Below are 17,654 nucleotides of genomic sequence, written 5' to 3'. Positions count from 1 at the left end.
CACGATGAAGAGTGGCCCCCGACTGCCGCAACTAGAGAAAGCCCTCGCACAGAAACGAAGACACAACACAGCCAAAACTAAATAAATAAATAAATAAAATTTTTTTAATTGAGTTGGGAAATGTTCCCTCCTTTTCCATTTTCTGGAAGAGATTATGCTAAATTGTTATTAATTCTTCACTGTTTGATATAATTTACCAGTGAAGTCATCTTAGTGTGGGATTTTCCTTGCAGGAAATTTTAACTAATTCAATTTCTTTACTTGTAACAGGTCACTTCAGATTTTCTATTTCTTCTTGGGTCAGTTGGGTAGTCTGTGTCTTCCTAGGAGTTTATCCATTTCATTTAGGTTATCTAATCTGTTGACATAAAGTTATTCATAATATTTTTAAAAGGATTAATTTTAGGTTTTATTGATTTTCTCTACTGTTTTTCTATTCTCTAGTTCACTTACTTCTACTCTGGTCTTTATTATTTCCTTCCTTCTGCTTGCTTAGGGTTCAGTTTTCTCTTCTTTTTCTACTTTCTTAAGGTGAAAGATTAGGTTATTGATTTGTGACCCTTCTTGTGTTAATATAGGCATTCTTAACTATATATATCCCTCTAAGCACTGATTTACCGGCATCCCATAAGTTTTAGTATGTTTTGTTTTCATTCACCTCAAAGCATTTTCTAATTTCCCTTGTGATGTCTTCTTTGACCCACTGGTTATTAAAGAGTATAGTGTTTAATTTCCGCATTTTATGAATTTCTGAAATTTCCTTCTGCTACTGATTTCTTATATCACTCCAGTATGATAAAAAAAAAAAAAAAATACCTTGTGTGATTTCAATGCTTTTAAAGTTATTGAAACATGATCTATGGCCTAATATAGTCTATTCTGAAGAATTTTCTACATGCACCTGAAAACAATGTGTATTCTACTATGGTTGGGTGGGTTGTTCTTTGGATGTCTCTTGGTTCTAGCTGGTTTATAATGTTGTTCAGGTCTTCTATTTCCTTGTTGATCTTCTGCCTAGTTGCCTAGCTAAACTTCTGCCCAGTTTTGACTTGTTATTGAAAGCAGGATATTGAAATCTCCAACTATTATTGTTGTATTTTTTATTTTTCCCATCAATTCTGTCAGTTTTTGCTTCATGTATTTTGGGAAACTGTTGTTAGATGCACATATGTTTGTAATTGTCATGTCTTCCTGATGGATTGACCCTTTTATCAATACATAATGACCTTCTTTGTCTCTTGTGATAATTTTTTACTTAAAATAGCCACTCCCAGCACTCTTTTGGTTACTATTTGTATGGTATACCTTATTCTATTCTTTTACTTTCAAACTATTTGTTTGAATATAAAATGGGTCTGCTGTAGTGAGAATATAGTCAGATCATGTTTATGTAATTTATTCTGCCCATCTCTGACTTTTTACTGGCATGTTTAGTTCATTTACATTTAATGTAATTACTGATAGTATTTACATTTGCCATTTTACTCTGTTTTCTGAATGTCTTATGTCTTTTTGTCCCTCTATCCCTCCATTACTGCCTTCTTTTGTGTTAGGTATTTTTCTATAGCATTTTAATTCCCTCGTTGTTTCTTTTATATGTCTTAGTTATTTTCTTAGTAGTTTATACTGCCTTGATATTTACATAATCAGTTACTTTTACTGATACTCTTTATTTCTTCCATGGATTTGAGTTACTGTCTAGTGTTCTTTTATTACAACCTGAGAGCTCCCCTTTAATATTTCTTATAGGGCAAGTCTGGTAGTGACAATTTCTCTGTTTTTGTTTTTCTGAGATGTCTTATTTTTTTCTTCTTTGTTGAAGGATAGTTTTGCTGGATATAGCAAAACTATATGGGTCATTCTCTCTTGCTGCTTTCTTTGTTTTGGCTTTTAACAGCTTGACTGTTGTGTGTCTGGCTGTAGAGCTCTGTGTTTATCCTGAAAGGTACTGACCTTCTTGGATGTGCAGATTAATCTTTTAAATTAAATTTGGCAAGTTTGGGGCCATCGTTTCTTCAAGTATTCTTTCTCTCTCTTTTCTCCTTCTGGGACTTCCATTATGCCTATGTTGGTACTCACAATGAATAATCTGAAGTTCTGTTCATTTTTCTTCATTCATTTGGCTTTCTGTTCCTCAAATTGTATAATTTCAATTGACCTACTTTCAGGTTCACTGATTCTTCTGCCAATTCAAAACTATTTTTCATCCATTATTGTACTTTCCAACTCCAGAATTTCTATTTGGTTCTTTTAAAGTTATTTCTATCCCTTTATTTATATTCTTTATTTGGTGAGACATCATTCTCATCCTTTAATTCTTTAGACGTGACTTCCTTTCATTCTTTGAACACATTTATGATTGCTGACTTAAAATATTTGTCCAGTAAGTCCAACATTTGAACTTTTTCAGGGACTTTTTAAATTGTTTTGTGCCTGTGACTTGGTCATATGTTCCTGTTTCTTTGTGTATTGTAATTGTGTACTGAAATTTGATTTTAAATAATATAATACGGCAACTCCAGAAATCAGATTCTGCCACTCCAACCAAAGGTTTATTGTTGTTGCTGTTTGCTTTTGTTGTTCCTAATGCTATCTGTCCATTTCCTGGACTAATTCTATAGAGTCTACTCTCTTTACCATGTGCAGTCACTTAGGTCTCTGTGCAATTTGCTTCATTAGTCAGCTAATGATGGGACAGAGATTTCCTTAAATGCTTTGAACCAATATGTCTCACAGCCTTTGCTGTGGGCTCTGTGTGTATGTTGACATGGGCTTTCTATGCCCTGATGACAGTTTACAACTCTGTCTATTCTTCCTGCTTGTGTACAGCCTCAATGTCAGCCAGAAGTGACAGATTAAGGCCTTCTCAAGTCTTACTTAGGGATATGTACAGACTTGAATATGCATATGGGCCTTCTAGATTCTAAGGAATACGTCAAAGTTTTTCACAGCCCTCTACAGATATATCTTTTCCCAATTATTCCGTTTCAGTTTTTTGGTCAACCTCTTGTTAACCCCAACCTGTGTAGCCACCTTAGGAAGCTGTGTTGTTAAACAATTGTCACTGATGTTTCTAACAAATCCCCTAAGGGTGTTTACAAAGAATGAGTTCTGAGTCAGGAGAAATAAAAACAAGTTCTTTTTATGGCTGAGTAATATTCCATTGTATATACTCAACCATAAAAAAAACAAACGAAATTGAGTTATTTGTAGTGAGAGGGATGGACCTAGAGTCTGTCATACAAAGTGAAGTAAATCGGAAAGAGAAAGACAAATACCATATGCTAACACATATATATGGAATCTAAGGGGGAAAAAATGTCATGAAGAACCTAGGGGTAAGATGGGAATAAAGACACAGACCTACTAGAGAATGGACTTGAGGACATGGGGAGGGGGAAGGGTAAGCTGTGACAAAGTGAGAGAGTGGCATGGACATATATACACTACCAAATGTGAAATAGATAGCTAGTGGGAAGCAGCCGCATAGCACAGGGAGATCAGCTCGGTGCTATGTGACCACCTAGAGGGGTGGGAGGGAGGGAGACGCAAGAGGGAAGAGATATGGGAACATATGTATATGTATAACTTATTCACTTTGTTATAAAGCAGAAACTAACACACCATTGTAAAGCAATTATACTCCAATAAAGATGTTAAAAAAAAAAAAAAACAAGTTCTGAGCTTTTCAGGGAGCTGCCAGACAGGTCATACAGTGACAGTTTTCTAAGAATGGGTCACTTGAAGAGCTCTGAACCTACTCTGTCCCCTCCAGTAGCTTTTAGCTTTCAAGGCTACCGTGGTTCTGGGAAGAGGTAATGGGAATAAATTTAAATGCCACAAAGGTCACTATTCTTACCACAATTCAGTCTTTTTTCTTGAATAAACACCCCCTGGATTGTTGCAAGTCTTTGATCAATTTCCAGAGTTCTAAAATAGTTTATTGTGACAATTTTTGCCTCACTCAGTGAAATTTTGTTCTCACTGCTGTTTTGGAAAAGAGAATTTACACAATGTTCTTACTCCAACATTCCAGAGGTGGTTCCAAGATAAATGATATTTTTAAAACATAAAAATTAATGCAAAACAAAAATCCATGGTGAACAAAATATCAAAATTTTAAATTAAAACACAATCAGTAACATGATCAGTCATGCTATGACATACGGAGCCTTACACAAAAGGAAAAATCAGATACTGATCTTGTCTTTCTTAAATTTTTGATATTTTGTTTACGAATTTTTGCACTAATTTTAATTTTTTAACCATATGAAAATATTATTTATTTTATTGGGTAGTTTTTTAGTACCCCCTTAAATTTTGCGCTTGAGGCAACTGCCTGACAAGTATCCTTCTAGTCCCAACCTTGAAGAAGGGTGATTTTCAGATCACATATCTCCTTTCTTTTTTTTTTTTTTTTTTTTTTTTTGCGGTATGCGGGCCTCTCACTGTTGTGGCCTCTCCCGTTGCGGAGCACAGGCTCTGGACGCACAGGCTCAGCGGCCATGGCTCACGGGCTTAGTTGCTCCGCGGCATGTGGGATCTTCCCGGACCAGGGCACGAACCCGTGTCTCCTGCATCGGCAGGCGGATTCTCAACCACTGCGCCACCAGGGAAGCCCCTCCTTTCTTTTTTTCATGCTCCAAACTGAGATATTAGTTCTAACTCACATTTATATTCCATTACAATATCTTGGGTTGTTGTCAAAATGATAATTCTAAAATCTAGCAGAAAAAATTCAGTATGAAGTTTGGGGGTAGGGCACAAAGTAGTTACTTATATTAGACTAACCTCTTAAAACTGCTAGTAGAGGCAAACTAGCTCTCTCAGTATTAAACTAGCTACCAATTAAACTAATCTAAATTTTTTTATTACTTTCTAGAGTCTTTAGGAAATTAAATGTAATTTTTGGCATGCCTGCCATACATACTTCCTAAAATATTATGCAACACTCATAGAAAATGCATCAAGCTTAGAAATATTCATTTCCATCAAAATTATTCTCTTACATGACTTCAGTTCTCAAATTGGCTTCTCCTGAAAATAAACTGATAGAAATATAAGAATTAGGTACAAAAATATGTTTGGCTTAATATGTGGCAACTTTCCAACCTGAGAAGACAATTATGTGTGCGTAAAGAAAGACTGCCTGTCTTCAGAAGCTATTTTGAGTCATTTCAAACAGCCTAGTACAAAGATAATTAATTCTGGATGATTTGAGATTACTTCTCTTATACTGTCATTTAACAGAGATAGTGCTCATATTAAGTTTTTAGATTAGTCCTTTGCAGCAAGTCTGGTCAGGTGCGAAAATTTAACTTCCCTATTAAGTGTTCATTATTTGCTTCTGCTGTTTGATTGCCATTTCTTGTAATCCACGGCTCTATATTCCACAATACTTTTGAAAAGCGTTTAAAATCACTACAACAGGGCTTCCCTGGTGGCGCAGTGGTTGAGAATCCGCCTGCCGATGCAGGAGACACGGGTTCGTGCCCCGGTCCGGGAAGATCCCACATGCCGCGGAGCAACTAAGCCCGTGAGCCATGGCCGCTAGGCCTGTGCGTCCGGAGCCTGTGCTCCGCAACGGGAGAGGCCACAACAGTGAGAGGCCCGCATACCGCAAAAAAAAAAAAAAAAAAAAAAAAATCACTACAACAATATTAGCCTGTGTCTGGACAAATTCATTTGCCTGATTACAGTCTTTATAGAAGCTAATATACTATGTTGGCTTTCCATGTCTGCGGGTGAGTCCAAGTTCCCAAAGTCAACATCAACCTGTCATTCATACTGGCTTAGCCCCCATCACATACACAGCTGGCTCACCTTTAATGACTATGCACACACACTGCTTTGTTTTTCTAAGGGAACTGAACCTACTGGTGCAATGGGTCTGTAGGTGCACAAAGAGTGGCGAGACTAATGAGGAGAAGCCTTGAAGGGTCATACAACCTACCCCCTATGGCAGCTGTCCCCAACCTTTTTGGCAGCAGGGACCAGTTTCGTGGAGGACAGTTTTTCCACGGATGGGGAGGGGCGGGGAGGGGATGGCTCAGGCAGTGATGCAAGTGATGGTTCAGGCGATAATGCGAGCAATGCGGAGCGACAGATGAAGCTTCCCTCGCTCACCCGCCACTCACCTCCTGCTGTGCAGCTGGTTCCGAGGCCCAGGGGCTGGGGACCCCTGCCCTACAGGACAGGGAAAGTACATCCACCTGAAGGACCATGCTCAATCTCATGTTAAAAAAAAAAAATCACTCAACAGATTCAGTTAACAATCTCTTATCCTTCTATCTAGTCTAAACTCTGGTAATAAAACATGAAATAGAAATAGAAACAAGAGAAGAAAAAAAAAATAATCATCACCTACAGACTATATGACTGTCTACCTAGAAAATTCAAGAAAAATAACCAAAAAAAGAGGTCAGAATTGATAAGAGCTTGAAAAGTGCCCAGTTACACGATTATATCTTAAAATCAACAGCTTTCTAAATATAAATGACTGGTTATATATATGCTACAATCGGAATGTTTGAGTCCCCCCAAAATTCATATGTTGAAAACCTAATGCCCAAGGTGATGGTATTAGGAGGTGGGGCCTTTGGGAGGTGACCGGGTCATGAGGACAGAGCCCCCATGAATGAGATGAGGACCTTAATAAACGGAGCCCCAGAGAGCTTCTCGCTTGCCCCCTCCACCAAGTGGGGACACAGCAAGAAGGTGGCATCTGTGAACCAAGAAGCAGGCCCTTACCAAGTCTGCCGGCAACAGAATCCTGGAGTTCGCAGCCTCCAGAACAGTGAGAATAAATACCTGTTGTTTACAAGCCACCCGTCTGATGTGTATTGTTTGTTTCGTTTTGGTTTGTTTTTGATGTATATTGTCATAGCAGCCCAAAAGGACTAAAACAATGTAATGTGACCACTACGCACAATGTACATAACCAACTGATTATATAACAAGAGCCAATTAGAAGAGGGCTCATTCACAAAAGTTAAAGAAGAGTATAACATACCCAGGAACAACCTCAAATCCCCCGTTTTCCAAACATGGTAGGGCATGTGAAAGAAGCCTGCCAAGTGAGAGACCACACAAAGCAATGACAGTCACAGAGAAGAGGCAAGGACACCAATCTCCTACGTATGCCACCTTCCTAATGCCACCTGCCAATCTCCTATACGTGCCACCCTCCTAATGCCACCTGCTTTTGTGCTCATTCAGGCTGCTGTTATGCTCCAACCTGCTAGCAAACAACCCAGAGAACCGTAATCTTTAAGGAAGATTTCTTTGTCTGCGTCAGGGATAGAAATGGTTACAAGCTAATAGCTTGACAGAGTAAACAGCTATGCATCCTGTCCCCCAACCCGTCCCCAGACCCATGCCCCGTGCAGCCCGGAGGGCTATGCCTTTCTCCAGCAGACAGTTCCTGGCTGCTGTTCCTCGCTGGCTTCTCACCTTTTCCACGGAGGGATCCGTGACCACCTGCTACCAGGTCCACACGCGTGCCTTCTGGCTAGTGCACGTAGGGGAGCCATCCAGGCACACGGGAGCCTCGTCAACCAGTGAGCAAACTCCCCTCCTCAAACCCTAACTAACCCCAACACCTTGAGGCCACGGGCTTCTCACTGGCTCCGTCTCACGCCAGGAGTTGATCTGGGTTCTTGACATCCTGATATTCCCCAAGAAAGCGCAGTGTGGTTCCCACTGCTGGCATCCTTTATTCACCACAGTTCTGTCTGTTCCTAGGGGACAGCAGGGAATCCGGGCTGAAATAAGGCTTTCCTGTTGGCCCCTTTCCCCACAGCAAGCCAGCGGGAACCATCAATGAAGACACCCAACCTTCCCCCCTACTCCTGGTTTGTGTCATGGTCTGGACTGGATTCCAGTAGCCCTGAGAGGCCCTCAGCTGGACCTGATCCCAAACCAATACACCACCTAAAGCCCAACAGTAACACTATCACTCGCTGGCACAACCTCACGTGCCTGGAGAGGAGGGTCCCAGGGTAGGTCCAGGAGAATTAGACGGGTGGGTTGCTGTTGCAGGGGAGCACCGGCCGCGAGCCTGCCTGCCGCACCAGCCCCCCCACCCCCGCCCCGCCGCCCCTCAGAAGCGCCAGCCCAGCTCCGTCCTCCGAGGGCTCTGCGCTGGCTGTTTCCCAACGAGGGAAACACTCTCCCCGGACATCCACACGGCTCCTCCTTCATCTCCTGCAGGGCATCCACTCTCAGGGAGGCCTTCCCTGACCCACATGTCCCAGCGACACTCACTCCCCACCCTACGCTCCTCCTTCTCTGATCTACTTTTCTCCACAGCACTATCCCGACCTCATACGATACACACCTTTTACATAAATTTATCCGTGACACTGTAAGCTCCTCTGGGGCACAGTGTTTGTGTGTTGTGTTCACTGCTCTAAAATACCTAATATCTAGAACAGGGCTTGGCACAAAGAGACACTCAAAACTATCCGTTGGATGTTAGTAAAGAAAAACAAAGCTAGACGCTAGTTAAAGGCAGTAAAGACAGAATTTATTCAGCATACACTGCAAGAGGAAAAAAAGACTTCAGTATAAAACGCAGCTCAACTTCAATCCACGAGGAGGCAGCCAGGCGTTTTAAAGGAAGAACGAGAGAGCACAGACAGGGCTAAAGCAGAGTCGCAGAAGTGGGCAGTTACAGAAAGCAGGTAGGGTGGTTGGTCCTCCTCAACGATGTTATGTGTCAGTTTGTCCTGTCTCCTACAGACGGGAGACAGAGGCCCTATCCTTCCTGATTACATGTCAAAGGAACGGCTTTCAGGTCCTCGAGAAGGATACTCCTGGGTCTTAGGAGATACGTATACATCTCAAAGAGACCGAGAATGCATTGTAATTGCACTGTTTTTCTACTAAATGCTGAATAAAAGGGAAACCGGGCCCATCCTCAGATGTTGGCTGGAACGAACGGTAAACCCTTTTGGCCGACTCGAGCTTTTCCAAACAGAAAGTCAAGGGAGGGTGGGTCATCCCAGGGGCATGACCTCAAGAGGCTGGAAGCCAAGTTACAGCTTTCTCAAGTCTTCCCGGGGCGCGGGGCGCGGGGGACAACAGTACACAGACAGGATGGTGTGGAAAGTTGCAGTTCCTATAGGCCAAGGTTGAGGCCTGGTCAAGGAGAGGGCTCAGAGGAGTCTGACGAAAGTTTGGTCAAGGGGAGTGTCTTTGTGAATGGGTGGGTGGATGGGTGGATGTCTGAAGTGGTAGGTGGGTGGAGGGGGGTATAAGGACCGGTGGGAAAGGGGTCAAGATGGTAAGATCTGAACATCCAAACTCAGATATGAAGTAGAAAGAAATTGCTTCAGAGAAAAAGGGAAGGGGCTTCCCTGGTGGCGCGGTGGTTGAGAGTCCGCCTGCCGATGCAGGGGACACGGGTTCAAGCCCCGGTCTGGGAGGATCCCACATGCCGCGGAGCGGCTGGGCCCGTGAGCCATGGCCGCTGAGCCTGCGTGTCCGGAGCCTGTGCTCCGCCATGGGAGAGGCCACGGCAGTGAGAGGCCCGCGTATCACAAAAAAAAAAAAAAAAAAAAGGGAAAATCCTCCACTCTTTTCAATAACCCCCCTCTCCAACATTCCTGCGGCAGACATAATAAGGCTCCCATTTACCCATAAAACTGCTAACGGGAACAAGTCAATAGTTTATCCTAGCCCTTCCCAGCCTGCACTTGTTTCCTGCAAGATATTTTCCAGGCCTGAGTTTGCTCCCTGTTTAGAATTCATATTGAAGACAGATCCTAAGGAGTTTACAGGAAGGTCTCCTATGGAGCTGATGCTATCTGTTCCTATTAATTTTTTATTAATGAAGCATCTTCTTTTGGTAGTTCACTTCTTTCTCCCTTTCCCCTCGGCAGCCATCTCTGAGATGTGGAAGGGCTTTAACCCACTTTCCTCCCTTCCCCGCCCCCGTCTCAGCCTCTCTCTGCCTCCAGCTCGGCTCGGATTCAAAAAAGTCCCGGTCTGTGTGAGATCACAAGGCAGAGCTGATGCACCAGGTAACCACCTGAGCCCCGGGTAATAGTTTGCATTTTCTCAGCAGCTTCACTACAATAGCGGCCAGGTTTCTTTTTTTGTCTTTTCATGAGACTACAGACGTTAAAATAAGAAAAAGCATTTTTCAAAGTTAACATCTGAACATAATCAGGAGACAGCAGATTCAGGGTTTATGGAACCTTAACATTTTTATGATGGGACGCGGGAGGGGGGAGAGAGTGTCCTCCTTACTTAAAAACAAATCCAAAATACGAACTTCTGTGACCATGTGAGCACATTGCCAGTGGCCCTCCGAGGGGCTTGGACGAAGCCGGAGTGAGGGGCCCTGAAGCTTAAGAGTCTATTAGCTTCCCAGTCAATGTGCCTCTGCTGGGAGATACAAAAGACTAGAGAGGTTTATACCGCAGCATTAAAATCTCTAGAAAACCGCTAAGCATAACAGTCTTCTCTTACATCAATCCTCTAGACACTATTCTTATCTCTCTTTCACAAACCTCCGTCCCTGCTGTTCCCTCTAATTTGGCCGCAGCAATTCATTATAAAAGCGCATGTGCTGGGCTGGGGCTGTGCATCCTTCCCCTGTTTTGGCTTTAACAATCCAGTACTGTGCCAATTATGTAATAGCCAAAACAGAGAGTTTAACGCAAGAGTCGTAGCACTTACATAAGCCTTCACAAACCATCCCTAAGATCTGCCCCTAGATTTGGGTACTTGGAATGACATGAAATAGAAAACACTGATTCAGCAGCCACGCTTATTTCCAACCTCAAAGACAATAAAAGCTTTTTTTGCACTTAATTTGCTAGTCTATATTAACATAATGAGTTTTGAATTTCATGGAGCAAACAACCTTTAATAAGACGTGATTGTCTTTTCATGTAAACAAAGAGGAACATCCTGACACCATTCGCTACTCAACTTCACTGTTACCTGTGCATAAAGAAATGTCCCACTCAGGACTCTGTGACATAGTCTACATGCAATCATGGGTCCCCAATAAACATCAACTACTCCCTGCAGGTTTCAAAAAAATCGAGAAAGATATACAAAATACAAACGTGTACACGCCATAATTCTTCAACATATCTTCTTTTCAATACCATTCTCTCTCCATATTTCTAGCCACTTATTTTTTACTTTCCTTAAACCACTGGAGCCACACCTTAGGCTACAAAGTGACAAATTGGAAAAAAAAAAAAAACAGTGCTATCCTATGGGTCTCACCCCTGGCTACACATTAGAATCACAAGGGAGTTTTTAACATTACAAATGTCACAGCATCACCAGAAACCAACTGGAACAGATTCCTGAGATGTGGGTCACAAGAGGAGGTGCCCAGACCTCAGTATATCTGATATTTCTACTTCTGTCTTCTTCTCTGATAAAAAAAAAACCCATAAATACAAGTAGAGATATTAAAGGTTACTTAAATCTTTAATAACTGGCAGTTCATAATTACAAAGTTTCCATCAGCTATAAGAAATAAAATCATTCACTAGTTTCAAAGCCATAAAGGATATCTGTGGGATCTTTTTTATTCCTATCAATAAGTAGTCAAAGAATTTTCACCAAGTTTCTTAACAGCCCTTACAAAACCTACTCTTTTGTTTTAACGCTTTACAATTGTACCTAATGAGGTCAAAGAAACGGCCCCATATCATCTTAAAGGGTATCTCCAGCTAAGACCATGCTTATCTTCCAGTAAAGTTTTGGGTTAAAGAAGAAATAATGGCTCTGACTTACCTTCACCCTCTCTTCTTAGATGCTCTGGTAATCCCTTTTATAACTTTAACAATGAGCAAATATTTTTTAAAAGCACTTATATAACAGAGAGTACAGGCGCCTTTGGTATCTTGCCAAGAGTACTTCTTTCCGTGTTTGTATTTAAAATAGAATGGTAGTAACATCACTTATGTGCCTGAAATTCCTTCTGTGCACAGGCTTAGAATGAAAAAAATGGATGTAGCAAACCGCTTCACTGCTTTACCATTATAAAGCTCAAAGGAAATAACACATTCGTACTAAATTAAGACGAAGACACAGAACAAATTATCCAAAGCCGGGGGTGTGGGGCGGGGAGGGATTCGGGTGAACTCACCTACCAGCCCTTCTAAAACAGGGGATGTTTAATCCGGCAGCACGCGAAGGTGCCGGATGAGCTGCAATACCTCAGCCCGAGCAGGTGAGGGACGCAGGCAGGAGAGAACGAGGGCTGTGACGACCGAGAAGCCAAAATAAACACTGCGCTGCCCGGGGCCCCCGCGGCAATCACTCCCCGGCTCCGCGTGGGTTCCCAGAGCGCCGGCCGAGGAGCCCAGCCCGGCCCTGTGGAGAACTGAGCAGAAGAGGATTCGCTCACCTGGGTGGGAAAGAGCCAAGGAAGATGTCCAAGAAGCCAGCGCTGCCCTTCAAGAGACTCTCATCCCGGACCGGCTTCCCACACGCCTCCTCCGCCTCCAGCTCGAGTTTTCTATTTGGCCACAGGTCTGGACTCGGCTGATCCTCCGAGGAGGTCCGCAAAGCGGGGGCGACAAACTTGCCGGGAGAAGCCGGCAGAGGTGGCGCAGGCGGAGGGGGCAGGGACGCCCCCGCGCGCGGAGCCGGCTCCCCAGCCTGGTCCCCGCCGCCCGCCCACGCCCGCTCGCGCCCCGCGCTCACCTCGTGCCGGCACCGCCCAGGCCGCCGCCCCCGCTCCGAGCGCGCGGCGGCCGCGGTGGCGACGGCCGGGGACCCTCCGACCGGACGCCGAGGTGCCCCCCGGCCGCAGCGGCCGCCCCTGCGGCCGCCTCGCCCGGACAAAGAGAAGCGGCGGCGCGGGCGGCGGCGAAGCCCGGGCCTCGGAGAGCGCCACGCAGCCCGCGCAGCCCGCGCAGCCCGCGCGCCTCGCCGGCGAGGTGCGGGCGGCGGTGACAGCGGCCGGGCGGCGAGCGGGCCCGCGCGGCAGGGCGGCGCGGGGCGGAGAGGCGCGCACCCCCTCCCGGCCTCCCCGAGACGCACACGCCGGGACCCGAGCCCCGCGCCCGCAGCCCTGCCGGGGAGCCGCAGCGCCCTCTGCCGGCCGCGGGGCCGCCGTGCGCGCGCCGTCCCGCTCCGGCTCCGGCGGTGGGATTCCCGGTACAGGAGGAGCCCAAAGATGACCTGTGGAAAGGTTTGCGAAAAAGGCAGACGTTTCTTTTATTTCTGTGTTTAATAAGCACCAAATGTGCCTAACACCGGTCGAGGGGTTCTAGAGGACCTCTTAGGAATCAGTATATTAATTTATGTCTCAAAGAAGTGCTCCCGGCTTCCCTAAGCAGTGCACGTGGAAGGTAAGCGAGACCAGAGAACTTACGCTGCCTCCGGTTCAAATGTCAATGGAATAAGCTTTTGCCGTTACAAAAATGAAATGTGGGTGCTGGTCCTCGCACTATTTAGGTGGGTTTTTTTTTAAGGGCGGTGGGGAGGTCTTTTTCCAAAGTACCATGTTAAGCAATATTTTACAGCAGTTAATTTTTGAAACATTGCTGGACTACTTAGCGAAGGGAAATCACACCACTGTCTTTTAAAAATATTCTAACAGCTCTCCCGTCTCCTCTGGAAGAATCTAGGGCAGATTTCAAGCTTTTCCTGTCACTTTCAGCTGTTAATAAACAGTCTGATCCTCTGGTATTAAAAAGTCCAGTCCAATCCAAGTCAAAACTTCCGTCTCATTCCACCTAAGCCTACCCCGCTCCCCTCTCGCCACCCACCAGCTCCCAGCAGGACCCAAGCTCAGAAGCCTGCATGGGGAAGGGGAAGGCCTTTTCCTGCCTTGTTCTACGTCCAGGGCTAACTCTGTGCAGACCGGCTCATCCAGAATGGCACGGCGGGGAGCCCGCCCAGCACCAGGCCCTGGTCCCGGCTTCCGAGTCAGCTGCTGCACTGGTGGCGCATCTCTGCAGGGGTCACGTGCCCTGGCGGGCAGACCCAGCCGCCTTCCACCCTGTCCATCCAGGTCACGGCCACAGCAGCACGCCCTCCTCGTTCCGCAGTCACAGGTAGCTCTGACCAGCCTTGCTCTTCAAAGCTTGTCTCGTAGGAGTTAGGAGTCTCTGGGTTCATGGAGGTCCCCAAATTCTGGGTGATCCATGCCAAGCTCTCCAAGTAGCTCTCCAGAAGCCTTTCTTTGGATGAAGGGGCTGGTCCTGCCCCCTCTCCCTCACAGCACCCTGTAATTCTTGCTTCACTCTCTCCTCTGCCTAAACCCTTACTCATCAAATCCTACAAAGATGGCCCAATGCCCCTATTTAAAATGTGAAGACTCCTCTCTCTGTGGTGGCCACGACGTGTTCTTCTCAATTCTCGAGAGGATAACTGATGGCCTCCAGCCGTCACATCTTTGGATCCACCGCGGTGCTCACACCCAGGTCACACATCCCCCCAGCTGTCCCCTGCCCATGGCTGAGCACGGTGGCAGCACTGGGGCTGGGCCAGTTCGCAGGACCCATTTACTGGGCAGCCTTTGTTCTGAAACTTCCCACTGCCCTGACAAGACCTTCTCAGAACTGGCCCCAGTCTGCAAATGTGCAAATATCTGGTCATTTTTATTCAATCTGACCACATCCATCTTTTCATCTGTAAATATATACCTCACTTAATTACTTAATAATTAGTATGTAATTATATCCATTATTTGTATAATTGAACCTACTTCTGCCATATAATTGTGAGCTTTCTACTGGTCCTGCTTTTCTTTGGATCTTTTCTGCCTCCCTTAGATGACTGAGGGAAAATTTCCATTGTTTTATATTTCCTGTTACAGAAATTATACATTCTGTATTTTCTTCCAGTAATTATTCTTAAACTTCTAACATGTATAGGTAACTGGAAAGTCTAATTTTTTATATCTCTGTGCTTCTCCTGAACAATAAAGGACTTTTGAGCACTTAAACTTCAATTGTCCCCTGCCCTTCTTACATGACATCATGCAAAATTTTATTCGATTTTTTTCCTCTGCAAATTAGACAGTGTTATTATTATCTTATAGTCAATGTTTGCTTACCGTTCCTTCTTGAATCTCAGATCTTCCTTCTGGAATCAATATCCTTCTTTCTGGAATACATCATCAGTAATTCCTTTGTGAATGCTTTTTGGTAATAAACACTCTCCAGAGTTTGGTTTCCTAAAGATGTCCTCATTTCATTTCCATCTTTGCACGACAGTGACCCAGGTCTACAGTTCTAGGTTAACAATTACTTTCTCTTTGGGCTTTTGCTGCTGCTGCTGTGACGTCAGCTGCCAGCTTCAGTTGTTGTCCCTTCAGGAGCGACCCATCTCCTCTGTCTGCTTTTAGCATCTTCTCATCGTCTTGGTTGTTTTGCAGTTTGCTTCTCTATGCCTAGGTGTGGATTTCATTTTATTTCTCTTTTTTGTGGTTTATTGTGCTTCCTGCATCTAAGAATGCTTTTACCAATTTTAGAAAATTCTCCAGCACTATCTTCTAATATTGATTTCCCCCATTCTATCCTTCTGAATTCCAATCAAATGCATATTATACTTTCTTATTCTATCCTATGTGTCTCAGTCTGTTTTGCTTATTTTCCATTTCCTGTTCTCTCTCTCTCTCTCTCTCTCACTCTCTCTCTCTCTCTCTCTCTCTCTCTCTCTCTCTCTCTCTCTCCTGCCAGGTCTTTTTGAAGGACCTTTTATGGAATGCATCTCAGAAATGTCCTTCGGAGATGAAAGGGAGAATCTCTTTATCCACTAACTTCCATTTCCTATTGGTCAACGGTGGAGCCATAAGTCATGACTCACCCACCCTTCCAGGGCATGCAGGTGTGAGCAATGAGGAGTTCCCACAGGTACTCCATGCTATGACATCAGATGTTTCTTCAGGGAAGAGAACAAAAGATCCCCAGGACAGAATCAAAGTGAGGTTCTGTCTGGTTCTACCGAACAGAAGCTGGTCTAAGCCTCTTGAAATTGGTTGCTGCAGCAGCAGCTGGAGCAAATGGTGTGGGACCAGGGGGATTTACCGAGGTCCACAAGCAGTGGCCAGCACAGATACTGATTGCATGTTTTACTGCAGTTTTAAGTGTTTGAGTCAGAAGCTACTGTTTTCTTAGAATGACCAGTCCTCCCATGTATCTGGAAAGAGAATAATCACACTGGTCTCTGTGCATGTGCCTGTGGAGTGGACTGGAGAAATCTCACGATATGAAGAGAAAAGCTCCGAGTGTGTCAGAAATCAGAAGGTGTGACATTGGCCGTGTAATCTAAGCAGGTCACTGAGCTTCTGTGAGCCCTGGTTTCTCCATCTATAAGAGGGGATAATAACAAGTGCATTACTTACCTTATAGGATAGGAATCAAAGTGGTAACAAATATTAAAGCATTTTATAAGCTGCAAAATGCCCTAACAATATAATTTATGATAATTGTAAACATTAAGGCTTATTTTGGTGTCCTGGCTACTCTCTGCACCCCAGGCCCCAAGCCAAAACTATACCAAGTTCTGGGCTTTTGGTAAGAAAAAAATCGATGTGAGATAAACGCTTGAGAGAAGGAAAGAAAACAATAAAGCAGCTATGATGGCAGCTTTTAAAATGAAGCGGATATGTTGCAGTGGTACGCTTTGTCACCTAAAATGTAACTAGGGGCGGGGATGTGGAAAAACTGGACCCTTGTGCCCTGTTGGTGGGGATGTAAAATGGGGCAGCTGCTATAGAAAACATATGGCGGTTCCTCAAAAAAAAAAAAAAATAGAATTACAATATGATTTAGCAACTGTACTTCTAGATATATACCCAAAGAATTGAAAGCAGAGACTCAAAAGAGATATCTGTACACCCACGTTCATAGGAACAGTATTCACAGTAGCAAAAAGGTGGCAACAGCCCAAGTATCCACTGACAGATAAATGGATAAACAAAATGTGGTATGTACATATAATGGTATGTTATTCAGCTTTAAAAAGAAAGGAAATTCTGATAAATGTAACAACATGCATACACACTACTTATAAAATAGGTGATCAACAAGGACCTACTGTATAGCACAGGGAACTCTACCCAATATTCTGTAATAACCTATATGGGAAAAGAATCTGAGAAAGAATATATATATATATAACTGAATCACTTTGCTGAACACCAGAGACTAACACAACATTGTTAGTCAACTATCCTCCAAAATAAAACAAAAATTAAATTTTAAAAAATGCATCCACATGGATGAACCCTGAGGACAATATGCTAAGTGAAATAAGCCAGACACAAAAGGACAAATATTATGAGTCCATTTATATGAGGTACCTTGAGCAGTCAAATTCATCAAGACAGAAAGTAGAGTGGTGGTTGGGATTTCCCTGGTGGCCCCGTGGTTTAAGAATCCGCCTGCCAATGCAGGGGACACGGGTTCGAGCCCTGGTCCGGGAAGATCCCACATGCTGCAAGCAACTAAGCCCATGCACCACAACTACTGAGCCTGCGCTCTAGAGCCCGCGAGCCACAACTACTGAGCCCAGATGCCACAACTACTGAAGCTCACGCACATAGAGCCCGTGCTCCACAACAAGAGAAGCCACCGCAGTGAGAAGCCCACGCACCGCAACAAAGAGTAGCCCCCGCTCGCCGCAACTAGAGAAAGCCCACGCGCAGCAACAAAGACCCAATG

The 17,654-nt window shown here is 44.4% G+C and overlaps 1 protein-coding gene across 7 annotated transcripts in view; it reads right to left on the bottom strand.

Moving 5' to 3' along the window:
* Positions 1-12,665, bottom strand: part of MTUS2 (microtubule associated scaffold protein 2) — a 499,652-nt gene extending 486,987 nt beyond the window's left edge. For 5 of the 7 annotated variants that reach the window (XR_010837215.1, XM_059041785.2, XM_067016457.1 and 2 more), the window contains exon 1: positions 12,383-12,665. The gene's annotated coding sequence lies outside the window, so the exon portion shown is untranslated. Of the gene's footprint in view, positions 1-11,766; positions 11,905-12,121; positions 12,146-12,382 lie in introns of those variants that run through there. The other 2 variants (XM_067016454.1, XM_067016451.1) reach the window with 2 other exon arrangements.
* Positions 12,666-17,654: the final 4,989 nt, after the last annotated feature.

Source organism: Kogia breviceps, chromosome 16 (genome assembly GCF_026419965.1).
Source record: "Kogia breviceps isolate mKogBre1 chromosome 16, mKogBre1 haplotype 1, whole genome shotgun sequence".
NCBI lineage: Eukaryota > Metazoa > Chordata > Mammalia > Artiodactyla > Physeteridae > Kogia > Kogia breviceps.
Note: the sequence above shows the minus strand (reverse complement) of the source record. Positions and strands in the feature narration are given on the sequence as shown.